This window comes from Rhinichthys klamathensis, unplaced genomic scaffold (assembly GCF_029890125.1).
Source record: "Rhinichthys klamathensis goyatoka isolate OS25496 unplaced genomic scaffold, OSU_Roscu_1.1 h1tg000189l_1, whole genome shotgun sequence".
In the NCBI taxonomy this organism is placed as follows: domain Eukaryota; kingdom Metazoa; phylum Chordata; class Actinopteri; order Cypriniformes; family Leuciscidae; genus Rhinichthys; species Rhinichthys klamathensis.
In genome coordinates this window covers 344756-367500 of record NW_026606716.1, presented here as the reverse complement: position 1 = coordinate 367500, position 22745 = coordinate 344756, and the positions used below count along the sequence as shown (strand labels likewise).

Below are 22745 nucleotides of genomic sequence, written 5' to 3'. Positions count from 1 at the left end.
ACACATGTTATATTGCACACTGTAAACACAATCAAAGCTTCAAAAAAACATGAAGAACGGGACCTTTAAGTTATAGTTAATACTAGTTAAAAATTAAGTTAATATTGTGATATATTTTAGACATATTATTGTCAATATTGTCATTATTTTTGTTCTATTTTGAGTTCCAAACAAAGCCAGATCGGAGCTGTTGTGTATCTCTGAGCAACACAGTGGCATTTTCGTTCATGAATCAGTCAGTGTTTTCGAACAAATCAATGACTCAAAGTATTTCATAAAAAAAAATATGCATTATGTATATTTCATAGCATTATGTTTATGCAATTGTAAATACATCTAAAAGCTGTTTCTGTTTCACTTCTGCAGTATAAAATTGAATTGTGTTGATACTTTGGTAACATCCTATTTTGTTATCATGTCTTATTATTAGGGGCCAAGCACTGAAAGTGCGTAGGCACCTCTTGAAATCGTTGGCGGTCCTATTCTTCTTCTTCTACTTCCATATGGAAGTCTATGGCAGCCCATAGACCGCTTCTGGGACAGTCTGAACAGTCACCATAGCAAATTTGGAGTCTCTAACTCAATCACTCTAGCGCCAACAACTGTCCAAAGTTTTACTCATGTTTATAATCACTTTTGAACCATATGAAACAAAATTCCTTTCCCCACTGATTCTTTGGGTCAATACGATTCGATCGTATGTACGTATCGTACGATTCGTATGTAACGTCATTTTCCGTCATGTAAATCTTTCCGCCATTTTGAATATTTTAAAAACCTACTTTTTCGAACTTGTTCTAGAATTTCGTCAAACCGTTCTTGAATACCGCACAAACTAATTTTACATTGCGCTTGCAAAAACAGACGTAAGGCTGCATCTCCGCTTCGCTTTATCGCATTCAGACCAAACATGCTGCGTATCGAAGCAGCGCCACCTACTGGTCCGGAGATAAGAAAAATGTATATTTTTGCTTATAACATCTGAATGACTTGTCCAAAAATCATAAAACTGGTCTCGTTAGATTCAGGGCATCATGCCGAGTCGACTAATATCTAATTTTCCCATAACGGGCCATTTTGGACGTCGGCCATTTTAATTTTTTTACTAAAATGCTGTATTTTATGAATGCATGAACGTATCATTACGAAACTGGGTATGGGTCATCAATACGATACCCTAAAGGAGCCTGAGAAGTTTCGAACCAGCGCCACCTAGTGGTAAAATTTATTTTTCAAATGCTTATAACTCTAGGTGTGGTTGACTTAATTTCACGCGAGTCATCTCCTTAGGTTCCTGAATCCAACGATACCAAACATGTTGGGTTTCGCCTTACTGTTTGTGTAGCGTTGTGATTTAGCGCTTTAAAAACATTTGCCATCTTTGTATAATCGAAACCGTTAGACCGATCGAGACGAAACTACCGTAGGAAGTTTGGAAACATAGGTCGTTGGCCATATGCTAATACCCAAATGTCAAAAATTTTATAGTAAGTGGCAAAAAAATCCAAAGTCGTCTATGGGTCATTTTTTTATGCTCTCATATAAATGTCTATAACTCTAAAACTAAATGAGGTATTTTCACCAAATTTGACACACACATGTATGGGCTCACTCTGAGAACACATAAAAAAAGCGGTGGAACTGCACCTCTTGGTGGCGCTATAATATAACAAAACAAGGACATTGCCATTTATTACAATAAAATATCATGATATTAAATGCTACACTTCACGAATGCATTGTGGCTCTTCAGCTATCAGTTTAACGATAAGCTTCATTAGCATTTAGATAGCTTAGCATGCTAATCTGATTAACATGCTTTTGTGTGCTAATTCTTACACTGAAGCCTCTTCTCAGCAGTTTGGTAAGTCAGCGTCAACTGAGTGGCGCAAGCTGCTAAACCATGTGCCACGAGCCCCGAACCATTCAGGTTGTGTGTTCGAATCTTGTGTGGTACATGCCCAGACCGCAAGAGGTAATGTGGCCAGAAGTGGTGCAAAGATGCTTCAGTTCCAGACATGAGCTGTGTCCCAATGTGAAGGCTGCATCCTCCGAAGGCCGCGGACTTCGAAGGATGCAGCCTATTTGTCCTTCGAAGGACGCACCTTGTAGCCTCCGTAGGATTTCCTAATTGCGCATCCAGGTGTTCCCGATTACCACTCCATGGCGCCAAGCAACAGTGCGAGATGGAGCTGCCGTCCTGATCATTAATTTGTTATAATTGAGTAAACAGCTATGGAGCCAGAATTGGCTATTGTCATTTTTATGTTTTATATTTTACTGAGGATGTTAAATACATGAATTTTCTAAACGACATTTAGGCCACTTTTCAATTTTTTAGGAGGAAAAAGCTCAGTATAATAGAATAAGCAAAAAAAGACTTCACATATAAAAAAGAAATATAACACAAACACAAGGTTAGGTTATATAAAAATAAAACATTCATAAATTATTTTATGATTAACATATTACTGTCTTCAGTGAACTCAACGCAAATGATAATAATAATATTATTATTAGCCTACATTTAGGCTACATATTTAGAAGGCGGTTTTATCCAAAAAAGGAACAAAGAAATTCGTCAAATGTCAGTCATAATACAGGGCTAAGATTATCACAAATAAACACAAGATTTTGACGCAAATGTGTGTGGGAGTGTGAGCGCGCACTGCATGGCACGGAGGCGCGGCCGCGAACACTTACATTTTCCCATCAACAGTGGAAACAACTTAAAATATAGCTGCGAGCAGCGATTACGGGCCCAAGCCGGTGGCACCGCAACCCCGGTGCCTTTAGTTACCTAAAGGCACCGGGTGGCGGTACCACCGGCTTTGGCCCTTCATCGCTGCTCGCAGCTATATTTATTTATATATATATATATATATATATATATAAAGCCGGTGGCACCGCCACCCTGGTGCCTTTAGGGTTATTGTGCACGACGTGCAAAAACGTAACCCTGCTTTGACTGTCGAAAAGAAGTGTGCTGTAGAGCTTGTATCAGTGTGGGCTCTGCAAAAGTGTGCATTGAGGGCACATGTCAACCACAAAGTATGCGAGAGCAACCTTCTGAAAGGTCAGGTCTACATCCAGGTCTACATCTGCCGTGTGTTTACATCATAGTAGTGAAGTTTGAAGCAATCAGGTGATTTCAAAGCTTTTTGAAAGTGACAGACTTCCTGCTGCCAGTTGGTGGCGCTATAACCGGGGTGGCGGTGCCGCCGGCTTTGGCCCATTCATCGCTGCTCGCAGCTATATTTATATACACACACACACACACACACACACACATATATATATATATATATATATATATATATATATATATATATACATATATATATATTGTTTTTTTAAGAGACAAGACAGAATATTACTTGCCTGATCTGATTAGAAAAATAGTGTTTGTGTGTGTGTGTGTGTGTGTGTGTGTGTGTGTGTGTGTGTGTGTGTGTGTGTGTGTGTGTGTGTGTGTGTGTGGCGTAATTGAACAATGTAGACATAAAGACATACTCCGTCCTTTTGTTCATACAGGACATTATTCAAACTGCAAAGTGTTTACTTATATTTGTGTACACTCGCAATAAAACACAACATTGTGCTTTTGTCAAACTATAAACTCTTGTCAAACTGTAAACTACAACTGTCACCCAACCAAAATCTCTTACACACACACACACACACAGTTTAAAAGCAAAAAATATCAAACAATCCTATTTAAAAACAGTCTGTGGGAGCCATCTTTTGGACATTCATCATATCGCATTGGTTTTCATTTCTTGTCATCAAACAGAGCCCTAATCTGTTTATTTTTTCAGTTACACATTCTACATTGATTAAAAAAGAAAAATCAAATGTGTTTTTATTTTATACAGAAATAAATAATCTATCATCCATATGAGAATAAAGTTAGTGTTAGTTCAAATTTTAAGGAAAACAAATATATGATCTGAAATATAGCACATTCATTTAAAATTCATTCAGGTTCAATTACCAAACATACAATCTTAATGTAATTTAAAGCAAACAATACATTTAAAATATATGGGTTGTATGACTATTTTTTAATATAAAAAGATATATATCCAAAAAGACAAGGCCTAAAGTTTAACAAGGGTTAAACTCTTATCACTGTAACAGACACAATCACACACACAATCACACACACACACACACACAAGTCAAATCACTTACATTTTAGATGCAATATTGACTTTTTTTCTGTTTCAGCAGCGAAAATAGTTAAACAAAGATCACAGCAGAACCATCGCGCATCTCACAGCAACGCGTTCTCATTACTGAATGATTAAGCATTTTGAACGAATCGGTTGACTCAAAGATTCAATGACCAATCAATCCATAAACATCTATCTCATTCATGAATGACTCAGTCGTTCAAACGAATGAATCAATGACTCGCTCATTAAGACGGTCGCCTGGCGACACCTAATGACGGTTTAGTGTTATGTTTAAAAGTATCATTCTTTCCAACGATTGTTAATTAACTCATATTTGAAACATAAGCTATATTTATATATATACATACATATACACACACATACACAAAACTAAAATAAAAACACATTTGAAACGTGTTTTCTTACTAAATTGTGAGCTGAACGAAAGTTGCAGCAAATATCAGCAACAGGAGTCAAATTTCATTAATCACGAGAGTGAAGAGCTGACTGAAAAGATGATGACGGAATAGGCTATTTTATGTAAAAACGCCTATTTAAGCGAATCTGTCATTGTACTCTTTTATTGTTGTGTTTTCCGTGAAAAATAATAGACTATTGAACTCACAATTCAAGCAATCGGCCCCCGAAAGTGCACTAATTTTAGTGACACTAAAAAGTATGCGGCTGCACTGGCATTCATAACGGTGCGCGTCCATGGCGACGAGCGAGCAGAACAGAGCGAACGTTTAGTTAATTTCTACTTCCATAGGAATTCATTCGAGCGCCACCATTTCAATGTCCGTGCGGACGTCCATATTATACTTTCGCTTTCAAGTTAGTGTTTTTAAACCCCCCAGCGGGAGGTTTACACAATTGGTTTACACAATCACACGTTGATTAACCGGTGGGAAAATATTCCCATAGTAACATCCCTAATATATAAATATATATAAATTCAATAGGCCTACCTGATTTTGAACACAAGAGGGCAGTATAGCACTATATATGATTTGGATTATTATTATTTTTGACTAAACAACCATTCTGGCTGTTTTTAAACTTAAAAATAATTCTTAAATTGAAAAAAAGGAATAAAATGGGTTTATATATATATATATATATATATATATATATATATATATATACACACATATATATACACAAAAATAAAATAAAAACACATTTGAAGCGTGTTTGCTTACTAAATTGTGAGCGGAACGAAAGTTGCAGCAAATATCAGCAACAGGAGTCAAATTTCATTAATCACGAGAGTGCAGAGCTGACTGAAAAGATGATGACGGAATAGGCTATTTTATGTAAAAGCCCCTATTTAAGCGAATCTATCATTGTACTCTTTTGTTGTTGTGTTTTCCGTGAAAAATAATAGACTATTGAACTCACAATTCAAGCAATCGGCCCCGTTATTGCACTAATTTTAAAGTAACACTAAAAAGTATGCGGCTGCACTGGCATTCATAATGGTGCGCGTCCATGGCGACGAGCGAGCAGAACAGAGCGAACGTTTTTTAGTTCATTCCTACTTCCATAGGAATTCCCTCAAGCGCTCTGCAAGCGCAACCCTTATCAATGTCCGTGTGGACGTCCGTATTTAAAAGCTCTCGGTCCTCAGTCACATGCTTGCCAAATATATGTATAAATATCATTTTGGACACAAGAGGGCAGTATGGCCCTATGTATAATTTTGTGTTTAAACTAACTATCACTCACACCCACACAGACACACACACACACACACACACAGTTCGCCCGCGCCTCTCTCTCACACGCACACACACACACACACTCCAGCATTGCAATCTTGAGATCGCAGCTTGTTCATTATGCTGCGTTCACACCAAACTTTTATACTCTTTTGTTGTTGTGGTTTCCATGAAGAATAATAGGCTATTGAACTCACAATTCATGCAATCGGCCCCAGAAAAGGCGCTAATTTTAAAATGAAACTAACGGCTGCACGGGCATTCATAACGGTGCGCGTCCACGGCGATGAGCGAGCAGAACTTTAGTTAATTCCTACTTCCATAGGAATTCCCTCGAGCGCTCTGCACGTGGCCATTATCAATGTCCCGTATTTAAAAGCTCTCGGTCCTCAAGTCACATACCAAATATATGTATAATGTATATATAAATATAATTTTGGACACAAGAGGGCAGTATGGCCCTATGTATAATTTTGTGTTTAAACTAAAAGAGCCCCTCCCCCCACAGACACAGACACACACACACACACGAATGGCAGGGTGCATTCTCTCTGTCAGAGGGAGAGGGAGAGAAAATTCTCAGAAACATCCACATTCAAACTAAAATATCTGACTTCCTCTTGGTCTGAGCTAATGACAGTTAATTAGAAAGTTGTCCGGCTTGATCTGAACAATAAGCGTACTGAGTTATATGATTGTAGGTAAAACTATCAAACTAACACCCCCACTTTTGTCAAAAGGTGGCGCTACTGAGTCCCTGCACCATGCCCGTTTCTGAAACTTTGCACATGTCTACTGGCTAATAAATCTGATCTGTCTGTCGAGTTTCATGCAATTTCAAGCAATTTCAGGCATGCTAAGAGTCTCAAAAGCATAAGAAAAGAATATTAAAGTTTGATGCGTTGCCATGGCAACATTATCTAAGATATCAAGAATCCATTCACAGGTCTACATCTGGCGTGTGTTTACATTATAGTAGTGAAGTTTGAAGCAAATCGGGTAAAAATAAGAGGGTGATTTCAAAGCATTTTGAAAGTGACACACTTCCTGCTGCCAGTTGGTGGCGCTATAACTTTGACTCACAATAGCCACATCCATGTGATCGGCCTCTTACAGCGAACACACTGCTGAAGTTTCATCAAGATCAGTCAATGTATGCAGAAGTTATAACACACTTCCTGTTTCCATTATTCGCCATAAATTCGTTTCCTCGCCACGGCCACACCGTTCGAGATATCAAAAATCCGTTCGCAATTTGGGATCCTCAATTTCTTGACTTCATGCACACCGAGTTTGGAGACGAACGGCGGAATTCCCTAGGAGAAGTGTTTCAAATTCCTGAGCATGCGTTTCCAAACAACCCTAAATAGCCGACTTCCTGTTGGGCTGGCGTAAAAAGTAAGAGCATGAAGGATATATGAACCGATGAGATCTATATGTGTACCGAGTTTCAAATTATTACATGAAAGCGTGTTTGATTTATAGACCCAGTTTTCGGACCGCGTTCCAGGGGGCGCTGTCGAGCCCCCCTGCCACGCCCGGGTACCATCTTCAGCCCAGCCCTGATGGCCGCGGGTTCTGACCCGTGTGCAAAGTTTCAAGAGTTTTTGAGCACGTTAAGGGCCCCAAAAGTGCCCGAAAGGTTGATAGAAAAAGAATAATAATAAATATAGCTGCGAGCAGCGATTACGGGCCCAAGCCGGTGGCACCGCAACCCCGGTGCCTTTAGTTACCTAAAGGCACCAGGGTGGCGGTGCCGCCGGCTTGGGCCCTTCATCGCTGCTCGCAGCTATATTTATATATATATATATATATATATATATATAAAGCCGGTGGCACCGCCACCCTGGTGCCTTTAGGGTTATTGTGCACGACGTGACACAAAATATCTGCTTGCTATCTGCCGAACGGCTCTGGTAGTTTCGCTTCAGCACTGATGATGTTGTAGAAATAGTGCGCTCTGGTTGGTCTGGATTATTCGGGATTTTTTATTTTATACAGAAATAAATTCTTTATAATTCAGATGAGAATAAAGTTAGTAGGGCTGCAACTAACGATTATTTTAATAATCGATTAATCTGTCGATTATTTTTACGATTAATCGATGAATCGGATAATAAAAAAAAGCATTAATTTCCAATCCTTTATTAAAAAACAGAACTGACAGTGCAAATTCACCGTGAAAAAAAGTCCAGTGCAAAAAAATAGACTAACCAAAAACATACACATGTATGCTTTACATCTGCCAAATAATATATGCTTTTTAAAAATAAAGTGAGCTGCTGTCAGAACAATAAATAATTGATAAAAAATAAAGAAAAATACCAATCAGAAAACTTAACAGGATTTGTTTGAACGTCAGAACTTGTTCTCTACACCACACTAGCACACACTCACAAACTCTCACACTCACAGATGCACACACTCACAAACTTGTGTTTTGTTTTAGTCAAAGATGTTATAATCTTTAACAAAATGTTTGACATTTTTTAACAAGCAAATGCACCTATTATCATATTACCTATAATAGGTAATAATAATAGCAATAATAATAATTATAAGAGAAGATAATATCTGTAGTCTATCCTAATATTAATTATAAATACAATGTATATAAAATATAAATACAATATTAAATAATATTTTAAAAACAAATACAATGGATTGACCATCTCCTATGGTGTGTAAGGTATTTTGTTTATATACGTATAGTGTTTCTCTGAGTCATTAGAGTAAAGATCGAAAAAATCAGTGCTGCAAATTGTGGAAAAAATATTCCCCTGCCCTTGTAGTGGTAGGCTATTTGGACAGAAAAGAAACTGTTTTCATCGTCTGTCTATCTGATTCAAATCACAGTCAGCTAATTCAGTGGTAAGAATGTAATTGTTATTTTTATTTATATCTTATATAGTAGGCCTAATTATATATTACTGTAGTATGTACCAAATTACCAATGCTCGGACACACTCGGCCTCTCTCTCTCGTGCGCGCGATCTCGGACACACTCGGTCTCTCTCTCTCGTGCGCGCGATCTCGGACACACTCGGTCTCTCTCTCTCTCTCTCTCTCTCTCTCTCTCTCTCTCTCTCTCTCTCTCTCTCTCTCTCTCTCTCTCGTGCGCGGGATCTCGGACACACTCGGTCTCTCTCTCTCTCGTGCGCGCGATCTCGGACACACTCGGTCTCTCTCTCTCTCGTGCGCGCGATCTCGGACACACTCGGTCTCTCTCGCGCTCGCTCCGCGATTGAGCGACAGTGCTCCGCGCTCAACTCCAATTTTTTTTTTATACTCAAACATTTCCGTGTCGCGCGATGCAACGAATCGATTATGTAATTCGTTGCCAACTCTTTTAAAAATCGATTTTAATCGATTTAATCGATTCGTTGTTGCAGCCCTAAAAGTTAGTGTTGATTAAAATGAAGGAAAACAAATATATTGATCTGAAATATAGCACATTAATTTAAAATTTATTTAGGTTCAATTACCAAACATACAATCTTAATTTAATTTAAAGCAAACGATACATTTAAAATATATGGGTTGTATGCAAAATTTTTTAAATAAAAAAAATATATATCCAAAAAGACAAGGCCTTAAAGGGTTAAACTCTTGTCACTGTAACAGACACATCTCTCTCTCTCACACACACACACACACACGTCAAGTCACTTACATTTTTAGATGCAATATTGAATAAGCAGAAAAATCGGATTTTCTGCTCTGAAAATATAAATAAGCAAAAAAATTGAATAAGCACTTTGAATATTCTAAACAGAATAAGCACTAGTCGCTAATGAATAAGTACTAGTACTTAATGGAATAGATACTAGTATCTAAAAAATAAGTACTAGTAGCATGAAAATAGAGACTAGTAGGTTAAAATGATTAAATGTTAAAACGGCTTGCCATATTGGCTCAGAGAGAGAGAAAGAGAAAATGACCTTTTAGATACTAGTACCTATTAATAGATACTAGTATTTATTCAATAAATACTAGTACTAAGTCATTAGATACTAGTACCTATTAAATAGATACCAGTACTTATTCATTAGCTACTAATACGTATTCAAAAGAATATCTAAAGAATAAGCACTAGTATCTAAAGAATAGGCACTAGTACTAAAGAATAAGCACTAGTCGCTAATGAATAAGTACCAGTACTTAATGGAATAGATACTAGTATCTAAAAATAAGTACTAGTAGCATGAAAATAGAGACTAGTAGGTTAAAATGATTAAATGTTAAAACGGCTTGCCATATTGGCTCAGAGAGAGAGAGAGAGAAAATGACCCTATTCAAACCACAATATCTGACTTTCTGAGGGTCGGAGCTAATTACTTTAAATTAGAAAGTTGTTTGGCTTGAGGAGAAGAATATACACGCTGAGTTTTGTAACTGTAGATAAAACTAACCCCCCCACTTTTGTCAAAAGCATTTAGAAAGTGACACACTTCCTGCTGCCAGTTGGTGGCGCTATAACTTTGACTCACAATAGTCACATCCATGTGATCGGCCTCTTACAGCGAACATACTGTTGAAGTTTCATCAAGATCAGTTAATGTATGCAGAAGTTATAACACACTTCCTGTTTCCATTATTCGCCATAAATTCGTTTCCTCGCCACGGCAAAACCGTTCGAGATATGAAAAATCCCCTGGCAATTTTTCATCCTCAATGTCTTGACATCATGCTGACCGAGTTTCCTTGCGATTGGTTGAATTCTCTAGGAGGAGTATATCGAATTCCAGGGGCATACGCTTCCAAACAAACCATAATAGCCGACTTCCTGTTGGGCTGGGGTAAAAAGTAAAAGTACAAAGGATATATGAACCGATGAGATCTATATGTGTACCGAGTTTCATATTATTACATGGAAGCGTGTTTGATTTATGGACCAAGTTTTCGGACCCCGTTCCAGGGGGCGCTGTCGAGCCCCCCTGCCACGCCCGGGTACCAGCTTCAGCCCGGCCCTGATGGCCGCGGGTTCTGACCAGTGTGCAAAGTTTCAAGAGTTTTCGTGCACGTTAAGAGCCCCAAAAGTGCCCGAATAGTCGATAAAATAATAATAATAATAATAATAAATATAGCTGCAAGCAGCGATTACGGGCCCAAGCCGGTGGCACTGCAACCCCGGTGCCTTTAGTTACCTAAAGGCACCAGGGTGGCGGTGCCGCCGGCTTGGGCCCTTCATCGCTGCTTGCAGCTATATTTATATATATATATATATATATATATATATATATATATAAAGCCGGTGGCACCGCCACCCTGGTGCCTTTAGGGTTATTGTGCACGACGTGACACAAAATATCTGCTCGCTATCTGCCGAACGGCTCTGGTAGTTTCGCTTCAGCACTGATGATGTTGTAGAAATAGTGCGCTCTGGTTGGTCTGGATTATTCGGGATTTTTTATTTTATACAGAAATAAATTCTTTATAATTCAGATGAGAATAAAGTTAGTGTTGATTAAAATGAAGGAAAACAAATATATTGATCTGAAATATAGCACATTAATTTAAAATTTATTTAGGTTCAATTACCAAACATACAATCTTAATTTAATTTAAAGCAAACAATACATTTAAAATATATGGGTTGTATGCACATTTTTTTTAATAAAAAAAATATATATCCAAAAAGACAAGGCCTTAAAGGGTTAAACTCTTGTCACTGTAACAGACACATCTCTCTCTCTCACACACACACACACACACACACACACACACACACACACACACACACACACACACACATCAAGTCACTTACATTTTTAGATGCAATATTGAATAAGCAGAAAAATCGGATTTTCTGCTCTGAAAATATAAATAACCAAAAAATTGAATAAGCACTTTGAATATTCTAAACAGAATAAGCACTAGTCGCTAATGAATAAGTACTAGTACTTAATGGAATAGATACTAGTATCTAAAAAATAAGTACTAGTAGCATGAAAATAGAGACTAGTAGGTTAAAATGATTAAATGTTAAAACGGCTTGCCATATTGGCTCAGAGAAAGAGAAAATGACCTTTTAGATACTAGTACCTATTAATAGATACTAGTATTTATTCAATAAATACTAGTACTAAGTCATTAAATACTAGTACCTATTAAATAGATACCAGTACTTATTCATTAGCTACTAATACGTATTCAAAAGAATATCTAAAGAATAAGCACTAGTATCTAAAGAATAGGCACTAGTACTAAAGAATAAGCACTAGTCGCTAATGAATAAGTACTAGTACTTAATGGAATAGATACTAGTATCTAAAAAATAAGTACTAGTAGAATGAAAATAGAGACTAGTAGGTTAAAATGATTAAATGTTAAAACGGCTTGCCATATTGGCTGAGAGAGAGACAGAGAGAGGCTCACCATATTCAAACCAAAATGTCTGACTTCCTCTTGGTCTGAGCTAATTACGGTAAATTAGAAAGTTGTCCGGCTCGGAGAGTACAATATATATATCGAGTTTTGTTACTGTAGATAAAACTAACCCCCCCACTTTTGTCAAAAGCATTTAGAAAGTGACACACTTCCTGCTGCCAGTTGGTGGCGCTATAACTTTGACTCACAATAGTCACATCCATGTGATCGGCCTCTTACAGCGAACATACTGTTGAAGTTTCATCAAGATCAGTTAATGTATGCAGAAGTTATAACACACTTCCTGTTTCCATTATTCGCCATAAATTCGTTTCCTCGCCACGGCCAAACCGTTCGAGATATGAAAAATCCCCTGGCAATTTTTCATCCTCAATGTCTTGACATCATGCTGACTGAGTTTCCTTGCGATTGGTTGAATTCTCTAGGAGGAGTATATCGAATTCCAGGGGCATACGCTTCCGAACAAACCATAATAGCCGACTTCCTGTTGGGCTGGGGTAAAAAGTAAAAGTACAAAGGATATATGAACCGATGAGATCTATATGTGTACCGAGTTTCATATTATTACATGCAAGCGTGTTTGATTTATGGACCAAGTTTTCGGACCCCGTTCCAGGGGGCGCTGTCGAGCCCCCCTGCCACGCCCGGGTACCAGCTTCAGCCCGGCCCTGATGGCCGCGGGTTCTGACCCGTGTGCAAAGTTTCAAGAGTTTTCGTGCACGTTAAGAGCCCCAAAAGTGCCCGAATAGTCGTTAAAATAATAATAATAATAATAAATATAGCTGCGAGCAGCGATTACGGGCCCAAGCCGGTGGCACCGCAACCCCGGTGCCTTTAGTTACCTAAAGGCACCGGGGTGGCGGTGCCGCCGGCTTTGGCCCTTCATCGCTGCTCGCAGCTATATTTATATATATATATATATATATATATATATATAAAAAGCCGGTGGCACCGCCACCCTGGTGCCTTTAGGGTTATTGTGCACGACGTGACACAAAATATCTGCTCGCTATCTGCCAAACGGCTCTGGTAGTTCCGCTTCAGCACTGATGATGTTGTAGAAATAGTGCGCTCTGGTTGGTCTGGATTATTCGGGATTTTTTATTTTATACAGAAATAAGTTATTTATAATTCAGATGAGAATAAAGTTAGTGTTGATTAAAATGAAGGAAAACAAATATATTGATCTGAAATATAGAACATTAATTTTAAATTTATTTAGGTTCAATTACCAAACATACAATCTTAATTTAATTTAAAGCAAACAATACATTTAAAATATATTGGTTGTATGCACTTTTTTTATAAAAAAAAGATATATATCCAAAAAGACAAGGCCTTAAAGGGTTAAACTCTTGTCACTGTAACAGACACAATCTCTCTCTCTCTCTCACACACACACACACACGTCAAGTCACTTACATTTTAGATGCAATATTGAATAAGCAGAAAAATCGGATTTTCTGCTCTGAAAATATAAATAAGCATAAAAATTGAATAAGCACTTTGAATATTCTAAACAGAATAAGCACTAGTCGCTAATGAATAAGTACTAGTACTTAATGGAATAGATACTAGTATCTAAAAAATAAGTACTAGTAGCATGAAAATAGAGACTAGTAGGTTAAAATGATTAAATGTTAAAACGGCTTGCCATATTAGCTCAGAGAGAGACAGAGAGAGGCTCACCATATTCAAACCAAAATATCTGACTTCCTCTTAATCTGAGCTAATTACGGTAAATTAGAAAGTTGTCCGGCTCGAAGAGTACAATATGCATATCGAGTTTTGTTACTGTAGATAAAACTAACCCCCCCACTTTTGTCAAAAGCATTTAGAAAGTGACACACTTCTTGCTGCCAGTTGGTGGCGCTATAACTTTGACTCACAATAGTTACATCCATCTGATCGGCCTTCCTAAACCCATAATAGCCGACTTCCTAATTTTAAATTTATTTAGGTTCAATTACCAAACATACAATCTTAATTTAATTTAAAGCAAACAATACATTTACAATATATGGGTTGTATGCACATTTTGTAATAAAAAAAGAGATATATATCCAAAAAGACAAGGCCTTAAAGGGTTAAACTCTTGTCACTGTAACAGACACAATCTCTCTCTCACACACGTCAAATCACTTACATTTTATATGCAATATTGACTTTTTTCTGTTTCAGCAGTGAAACTAGTTAAACAAAGATCGCAGCAGAACCATTGCGCATCTCACAGCAACGTGTTTTCTCATTACTGAATGATTCAGCATTTTGAACGAATCGGTTGACTGAAAGATTCAATGACCAATCCATAATCTGTCTGATTCATGAATGACTCAGCCGTTCGAACGAATCGTTCGAACAAATGAATCAATGACTCGCTCATTAAGACGGTCGCCTGGCGACACCTAATGACGGTTTAGTGATATGTTTAAAAGTATCATTCTTTCAAACGATTGTTAATTAACTCATATTTGAAACATAAGCTATATATATATATATATATATATATATATATATATATATATATATATATATATATATATATATGTATATAGGGCCTATATTCATATATATATTATACACACACATATATATACGCAAAAATAAAATAAAAACACATTTGAAACGTGTTTGCTTACTAAATTGTGAGCAGAACGAAAGTTGCAGCAAATATCAGCAATAGGAGTCAAATTTCATTAATCACGAGAGTGAAGAGCTGACTGAAAAGATGATGACGGAATAGGCTATTTTATGTAAAAGCGCCTATTTAAGCGAATCTGTCATTGTACTCTTTTGTTGTTGTGTTTTCCGTGAAAAATAATAGACTATTGAACTCACAATTCAAGCAATTGGCCCCCGATATTGCACTAATTTTAAAGTGACACTAAAAAGTATGCGGCTGCAGTGGCATTCATTACAGTGCGCATCCATGGCGACGAGCGAGCAAAACAGAGCGAACGTTTTTTCATTTCTACTTCCATAGAAATTCATTCGAGCGCACTGCGAGCGCCACCACTATAAATGTCCTTACTTTACTTTCACTTTTAACTTAGCGATATAAAAGCCCCCGGTGTTACACGTCAAATAACCGGTGAGAAAAAATTCTCGGAGTCACATAGCAGCTACCTATATTTAAATACAACAGGCCTACCTGATTTTGAACACAAGAGGGCAGTATAGCCCTATGTATTATTTGATATATTTATTTTTTAACTGAATAGTGCATCCTGGCTGTTTTTAAACTTGTACATTATTCTTAAATTGAAAACAAGAATAAAATGGGTTTAGTTCTGATATTTGTATAATTTTATCTAGAAATAAATGGTGTATAATTACATTTTTAGAAGATATGAGGCTTTTAGTGTTTTTTTTTTTTTTTTACATGACTTTAATCCCTCACCATAGCAAAACAATTAGAGATATTCAATAGATATTCACAATTATGCTTCTTTAATGTATTTTCATCATGTTGAAAAAGTTTGGTGGGAATAAAATAAACCACTTAAGAGGAGTGGGTAAAAATGTAGAGCCTGGTTTTGCAAAACATCCACATTAAGACCAAAATAGCCCACTTCCTGTTGGGCTGGCTTAAAGTTGTTTGGCCCGATGAGATCTATATGAGTACAGAGTTGCATAATATTACATGCAAGTGTGTTTGATTTATGGACCAAATTTTCTGACGAAGTTTATGGACCAAGTTAATTTAATTAATAAACTAATTATATAAAACTATGTTCAGTGCACTACAATTCAACTGGTTATATGCCTTTACTTATTAATACAACTTATTTAAAAAATACAAGGCGTAAGACATTTATTTTCTTTTTTAAATGCAGGCCAAACCACACAGCAGTCAAATGGTTAATCTAGCCCCCCTCCCCCTCCCCAGACTCACAGACACACACACACACACAGAGACGTTAGGCTCAGAGAGAGAGAGAGACATAAAATGACAATTTTCAAACCAAAATATCTGACTTCCTGTTGGTTGGAGCTATTGAGTGTAAATTAGAAAGTTGTCTGGCTCGAGGAGAAGAATACACATACCGATTTTTATTACTGTAGATAAAATTAATCCCCCCACTTTTGACAAAAGGTGGCGCTACTGAGCCCTCAACACGCCCGTTTCTGAAACTTTGCACATGTCTACAGGCTAATAAATGAGATGTGTCTGTCGAGTTTCATGCAATTTCAAGTATGCTAAGCATAAAAAAAGAATATTAAAGTTTGATGCGTTGCCACGACAACAGTATCTAAGATATCAAGAATCCATTCACAGGTCTACATCTGCCGTGTGTTTACATTATAGTAGTGAAGTTTGAAGCAAATCAGGTTAAAATAAGAGGGTGATTTCAAAGCATTTTGAAAGTGACACACTTCCTGCTGCCAGTTGGTGGCGCTATAACTTTGACTCACAATAGTCACATCCATGTGATCGGACTCTTACAGCGAACACACTGCTGAAGTTTCATCAAGATCAGTTAATGTATGCAGAAGTTATAACACACTTCCTGTTTCCATTATTCGCCATAAATTCGTTTCCTCGCCACGGCCAAACCGTTCGAGATATGAAAAATCCCCTGGCAATTTTTCATCCTCAATGTCTTGACATCATGCTGACCGAGTTTCCTTGCGATTGGTTGAATTCTCTAGGAGGAGTATATCGAATTCCAGGGGCATACGCTTCCAAACAAACCATAATAGCCGACTTCCTGTTGGGCTGGGGTAAAAAGTAAAAGTACAAAGGATATATGAACCGATGAGATCTATATGTGTACCGAGTTTCATATTATTACATGGAAGCGTGTTTGATTTATGGACCAAGTTCTCGGACCCCGTTCCAGGGGGCGCTGTCGAGCCCCCCTGCCACGCCCGGGTACCAGCTTCAGCCCGGCCCTGATGGCCGCGGGTTCTGACCAGTGTGCAAAGTTTCAAGAGTTTTCGTGCACGTTAAGAGCCCCAAAAGTGCCCGAATAGTCGATAAAATAATAATAATAATAATAAATATAGCTGCGAGCAGCGATTACGGGCCCAAGCCGGTGGCACCGCAACCCCGGTGCCTTTAGTTACCTAAAGGCACCGGGGTGGCGGTGCCGCCGGCTTTGGCCCTTCATCGCTGCTCGCAGCTATATTTATATATATATATATATATATATATATATATATATATATATATATATATATATATATAAAAAGCCGGTGGCACCGCCACCCTGGTGCCTTTAGGGTTATTGTGCACGACGTGACACAAAATATCTGCTCGCTATCTGCCGAACGGCTCTGGTAGTTCCGCTTCAGCACTGATGATGTTGTAGAAATAGTGCGCTCTGGTTGGTCTGGATTATTGCGGCTTGCCATATTGGCTCAGAGAGAGAGAGAGAGAAAATGACCATATTCAAACCACAATATCTGACTTTCTGAGGGTCGGAGCTAATTACTTTAAATTAGAAAGTTGTTCGGCTTGAGGAGAAGAATATACACGCTGAGTTTTGTAACTGTAGGTAAAACTAACTAAGTTATAACACACTTTATATGTCCTTTTTTAGTCATGAAAATTAATTTCCTCTCCGTGGCCAAACCGTTCGAGATATCAAAAATCTGTCCACAATTTAGCATCCTTAATGTCTTGACTTCATGCACACCGAGTTTGGCAATGATTGAATGAATTGCCTAGGAGTAGTACTTCAAATTCCACAGCAAGCGTTTTCCAAACAACCCATAATAGCCGATTTCCTGTTGGGCTGGCGTAAAACTTGACCAGGGGAAAGATGTTCGGCCCGATGAGATCTATATGTGTACTAAGTTTCATATTAATTCATGCAAGCGTGTTGGATATATGGACCAAATTGTTGGACCCCGTTCAAGGGGGCGCTGTTGAGCCCCCCTGCCACGCCCGGGTACCAGCTTCAGCCCGGCCCTGATGGCTGTGGGCTCTGACCTGTGTGCAAAGTTTCAATAGTTTTTGAGCACGTTAAGAGCCCCAAAAGCCCCTGAAACCTTGAACTCCATTAAAAGCAATAGACAAATCCCTCACACACAGAGACGAAGAGAGAGGGAGAGAAAATTCTCAGGGTTGTATGCTATTTTTTTATATATAAAAAGATATATATCCAAAAAGACAAGGCCTAAACTTTAACAAGGGTTAAACAATCACTGTAACAGACACAATCACACACACACACACACACACACACACACACACGTCAAATCACTTACATTTTAGATGCAATATTGACTTTTTTTCTGTTTCAGCAGCGAAAATAGTTAAACAAAGATCACAGCAGAACCATCGAGCATCTCACAGCAACGCGTTCTCATTACTGAATGATTCAGCATTTTGAACGCATCGGTTGACTCAAAGATTCAACGACCAATCCATAATCTGTCTCATTCATGAATGACTCAGCCGTTCGAACGAATCGTTTGAACGAATGAATCAATGACTCGCTCATTAAGACGGTCGCCTGGCGACACCTAATGACGGTTTAGTGATATGTTTAAAAGTATCATTCTTTCCAACGATTGTTAATTAACTCATATTTGAAACATAAGCTATATATATATATATATATATATATACACACATATGTATACACAAAAATAAAATAAAAACACATTTGAAGCGTGTTTGCTTACTAAATTGTGAGCTGAACGAAAGTTGCAGCAAAGATCAGCAACAGGAGTCAAAATTCATTAATCACGAGAGTGAAGAGCTGACTGAAAAAAATGATGATGGAATATTTTGTGTAAAAGCGCCTATTTAAGCGAATCTGTCATTTACTCATTTGTTGTTGTGTATTACCTGAAAACCGGAAACAATCGGCCCCCGATATGGTGCTAATTTTAAAGTGACACTAAAAAGTATGCGGCTGCACTGGCATTCATAACGGTGCGCGTCCATGGCGACGAGCAAGCAGAACAGAGCGAACGTTTTTTCATTTCCACTTCCATAGAAATTCATTCGAGCGCACTGCGAGCGCCACCACTATGTCCGTGCGGACGTCCTTACTTTACTTTCACTTTTATATTAGCGATTTAAAAGGCCTCGCTGGTGTCTAACGTCGATTAACCGGTGGGAAAAGATCCTCACAGCCACATACCTAATATATTTATATTTAATTACAATAGCCATACCTGATAAAAAAGTTTTATGTACTGAGTTGATATCATTTTGGACACAAGAGGGCAGTATAGCCCTTTGTATTACTTGATGTATTTATTTTTTAACTGAATAGCACATTCTGGCTGTTTTTAAACTTGTACATTATTCTTAAATTGAAAACAAGAATAAAATGGGGTTAGTTCTGATATTTGTGTAATTTTATCTAGAAATAAATGGTGTATAATTAATTTTTTAGAAGATATGAGGCTTTTAGTGTTTACTTTTTTGACATGACTTTAATCCCTCGCCATAGCAAAACAATTTGAGATATTCAATAGCCATTCACAATTTAGCTTCTTTAATGTATTTTCATCATGTTGAAAAAGTTTGGTGGGAATTGAATAAACCACTTAAGAGGAGTGGGTAAAAAATCAGAGGCTTTTTTAGCCAAAAATCCACATTCAGACAAAAATATCTGACTTTCTGTTGATCCGAGCTAATTACGGTAAATTAGAAAGTTGTCCGGCTCGAAGAGTACAATATACATATCGAGTTTTATTACTGTAGATAAAACTAACCCCCCCCCTTTTGTCAAAAGCATTTAGGAAGTGACACACTTCCTGCTGCCAGTTGGTGGCGCTATAACTTTGACTCACAATAGTCACATCCATGTGATCGGGCTCTTACAACGAACACACTGTTGAAGTTTCATCAAGATCAGTTAATGTATGCAGTAGTTATGACACACTTCCTGTTTCACGTTTCTCGCCATAATTTTGTTTCCTCGCCACGGCCAAACCGTTCGAGATATCAAAAATCCCCTCGCAAACTTTCATCCTCAATGTCTTGACTTCATGCTGACCGAGTTTCGTGCCGTTTGTTTGAATTCTCTAGGAGGAGTATTTCACATTCCATTGCGTGTGTTTTACCAACAACCCTAAATAGCCGACTTCCTGTTGGGCTGGGGTAAAAAGTAAGAGTGTGAAGTATATATGAAACGAGGAGATCTACATGTGTACCGAGTTTCATATTATTACATGCAAGCGTGTTTGATTTATGGACCATGTTTTCGGACCCCGTTCCAGGGGGCGCTGTCGAGCCCCCCTGCCACGCCCGGGTACCATCTTCAGCCCGGCCCTGATGGCCGCGGGTTCTGACATGTGTGCAAAGTTTCAGGAGTTTTTGAGCATGTTAAGGCCTCCAAAAGTGTCCAAAAGGTAGCAGAAAAATAATAAGAATAATAATAATAATAATAAATATAGCTGCGAGCAGCGATTACGGGCCCAAGCCGGTGGCACCGCAACCCCGGTGCCTTTAGTTACCTAAAGGCACCGGGGTGGCGGTGCCGCCGGCTTTGGCCCTTCATCGCTGCTCGCAGCTATATTTATATATATATATATATATATATATATATATAAAAAGCCGGTGGCACCGCCACCCTGGTGCCTTTAGGGTTATTGTGCACAACGTGACACAAAATATCTGCTCGCTATCTGCCGAACGGCTCTGGTAGTTCCGCTACAGCACTGATGATGTTGTAGAAATAGTGTGCTCTGGTTGGTCTGGATTATTCGGGATTTTTTATTTTATACAGAAATAAGTTATTTATAATTCAGATGAGAATAAAGTTAGTGTTGATTAAAATGAAGGAAAACAAATATATTGTTCTGAAATATAGCAAATTAATTTTAAATTTATTCAGGTTAAAAAACCAAACATACAATCTTAATTTAATTTAAAGCAAACAATACATTTAAAATATATGGGTTGTATGCACATTTTTTTTTAATGAAAAAAGATATATATCCAAAAAGACAAGGCCTTAAAGGGTTAAACTAATAAGCACTTTGAATATTCTAAACAGAATAAGTACTAGTCGCTAATGAATAAGTACTAGTACTTAATGGAATAGATACTAGTATCTAAAAAATAAGTACTAGTAGCATGAAAATAGAGACTAGTAGGTTAAAATGATTAAATGTTAAAACGGCTTGCCATATTGGCTCAGAGAGAGAGAGAAAATGACCTTTTAGATACTAGTACCTATTAAATAGATACCAGTACTTATTCATTAGCTACTAATACGCATTCAAAAGAATATCTAAAGAATAAGCACTAGTATCTAAAGAATAGGCACTAGTACTAAAGAATAAGCACTAGTCGCTAATGAATAAGTACTAGTACTTAATGGAATAGATACTAGTATCTAAAAAATAAGTACTAGAAGCATGAAAATAGAGACTAGAAGGTTAAAATGATTAAATGTTAAAACGGCTTGCCATATTGGCTCAGAGAGAGAGAGAGAGAAAATGACCTTTTAGATACTAGTACCTATTAAATAGATACCAGTACTTATTCATTAGCTACTAATACGCATTCAAAAGAATATCTAAAGAATAAGCACTAGTATCTAAAGAATAGGCACTAGTACTAAAGAATAAGCACTAGTATCTAAAGAATAGGCACTAGTACTAAAGAATAAGCACTAGTCGCTAATGAATAAGTACTAGTACTTAATGGAATAGATACTAGTATCTAAAAAATAAGTACTAGAAGCATGAAAATAGAGACTAGTAGGTTAAAATGATTAAATGTTAAAACGGCTTGCCATATTGGCTCAGAGAGAGAGAGAGAGAAAATGACCACATTCATTTTAAATTCATACAGCTTCAATTACCAATACAATCTTAATTTTATTTAAAGCAAACTATACATTTTAAAGATCTGGGTTCTATGCATATTTTGTAATTGATAAAAAAAATATAAAATTGTTATGCAAAAAGACAAGGCCTTAAAGATTTCTTTATCCTTTAATGCAGGAAAAATCACACAGCAATGAAAGGCTTAATCTCTTGTCACTGTAACAGACAGACAGCCACACACACACACACACACATAAACACAGACACCAGCCCTCCCTCCCCTCCCTTCCCTCCCTCCCTTCCCCTCCCTTCAGCCACACACACACACACACACACAGAAAGGGGGGGGGGCCCTCTCTCTGTCAGAGAGAGACAGAGAGAGATACCATTTCAAGAAATCCACATTCAAACCACAATATCTGACTTTCTGAGGGTCGGAGATAATGACTTTAAATTAGAAAGGTGTCCGGCTTGAGGAGAAGAATATACAAGCTGAGTTTTGTAACTGTAGGTAAAACTAACTAAGTTATAACACACTTTATATGTCCTTTTTTAGTCATAAAATTAATTTCCTCGCCACGGCCAAACCGTTCGAGATATCAAAAATCCCTCCGGAATTTAGCATCATCAATGTCTTGACGTCATGCTGACCGAGTTTGCTTGAAATCCGATCAATTCCCAAGGAGAATTAAATAGAATTTCAGGGATATGC

At 37.6% G+C, this 22745-nt stretch overlaps 1 protein-coding gene across 1 annotated transcript in view; it reads right to left on the bottom strand.

Annotated features, from left to right (window-relative positions):
- LOC130095241 (transmembrane protein 235) overlaps positions 1–22745 on the bottom strand; it is a 67588-nt gene that overhangs the window by 30133 nt on the left and 14710 nt on the right. The gene's annotated exons all lie outside the window — the stretch shown is intronic.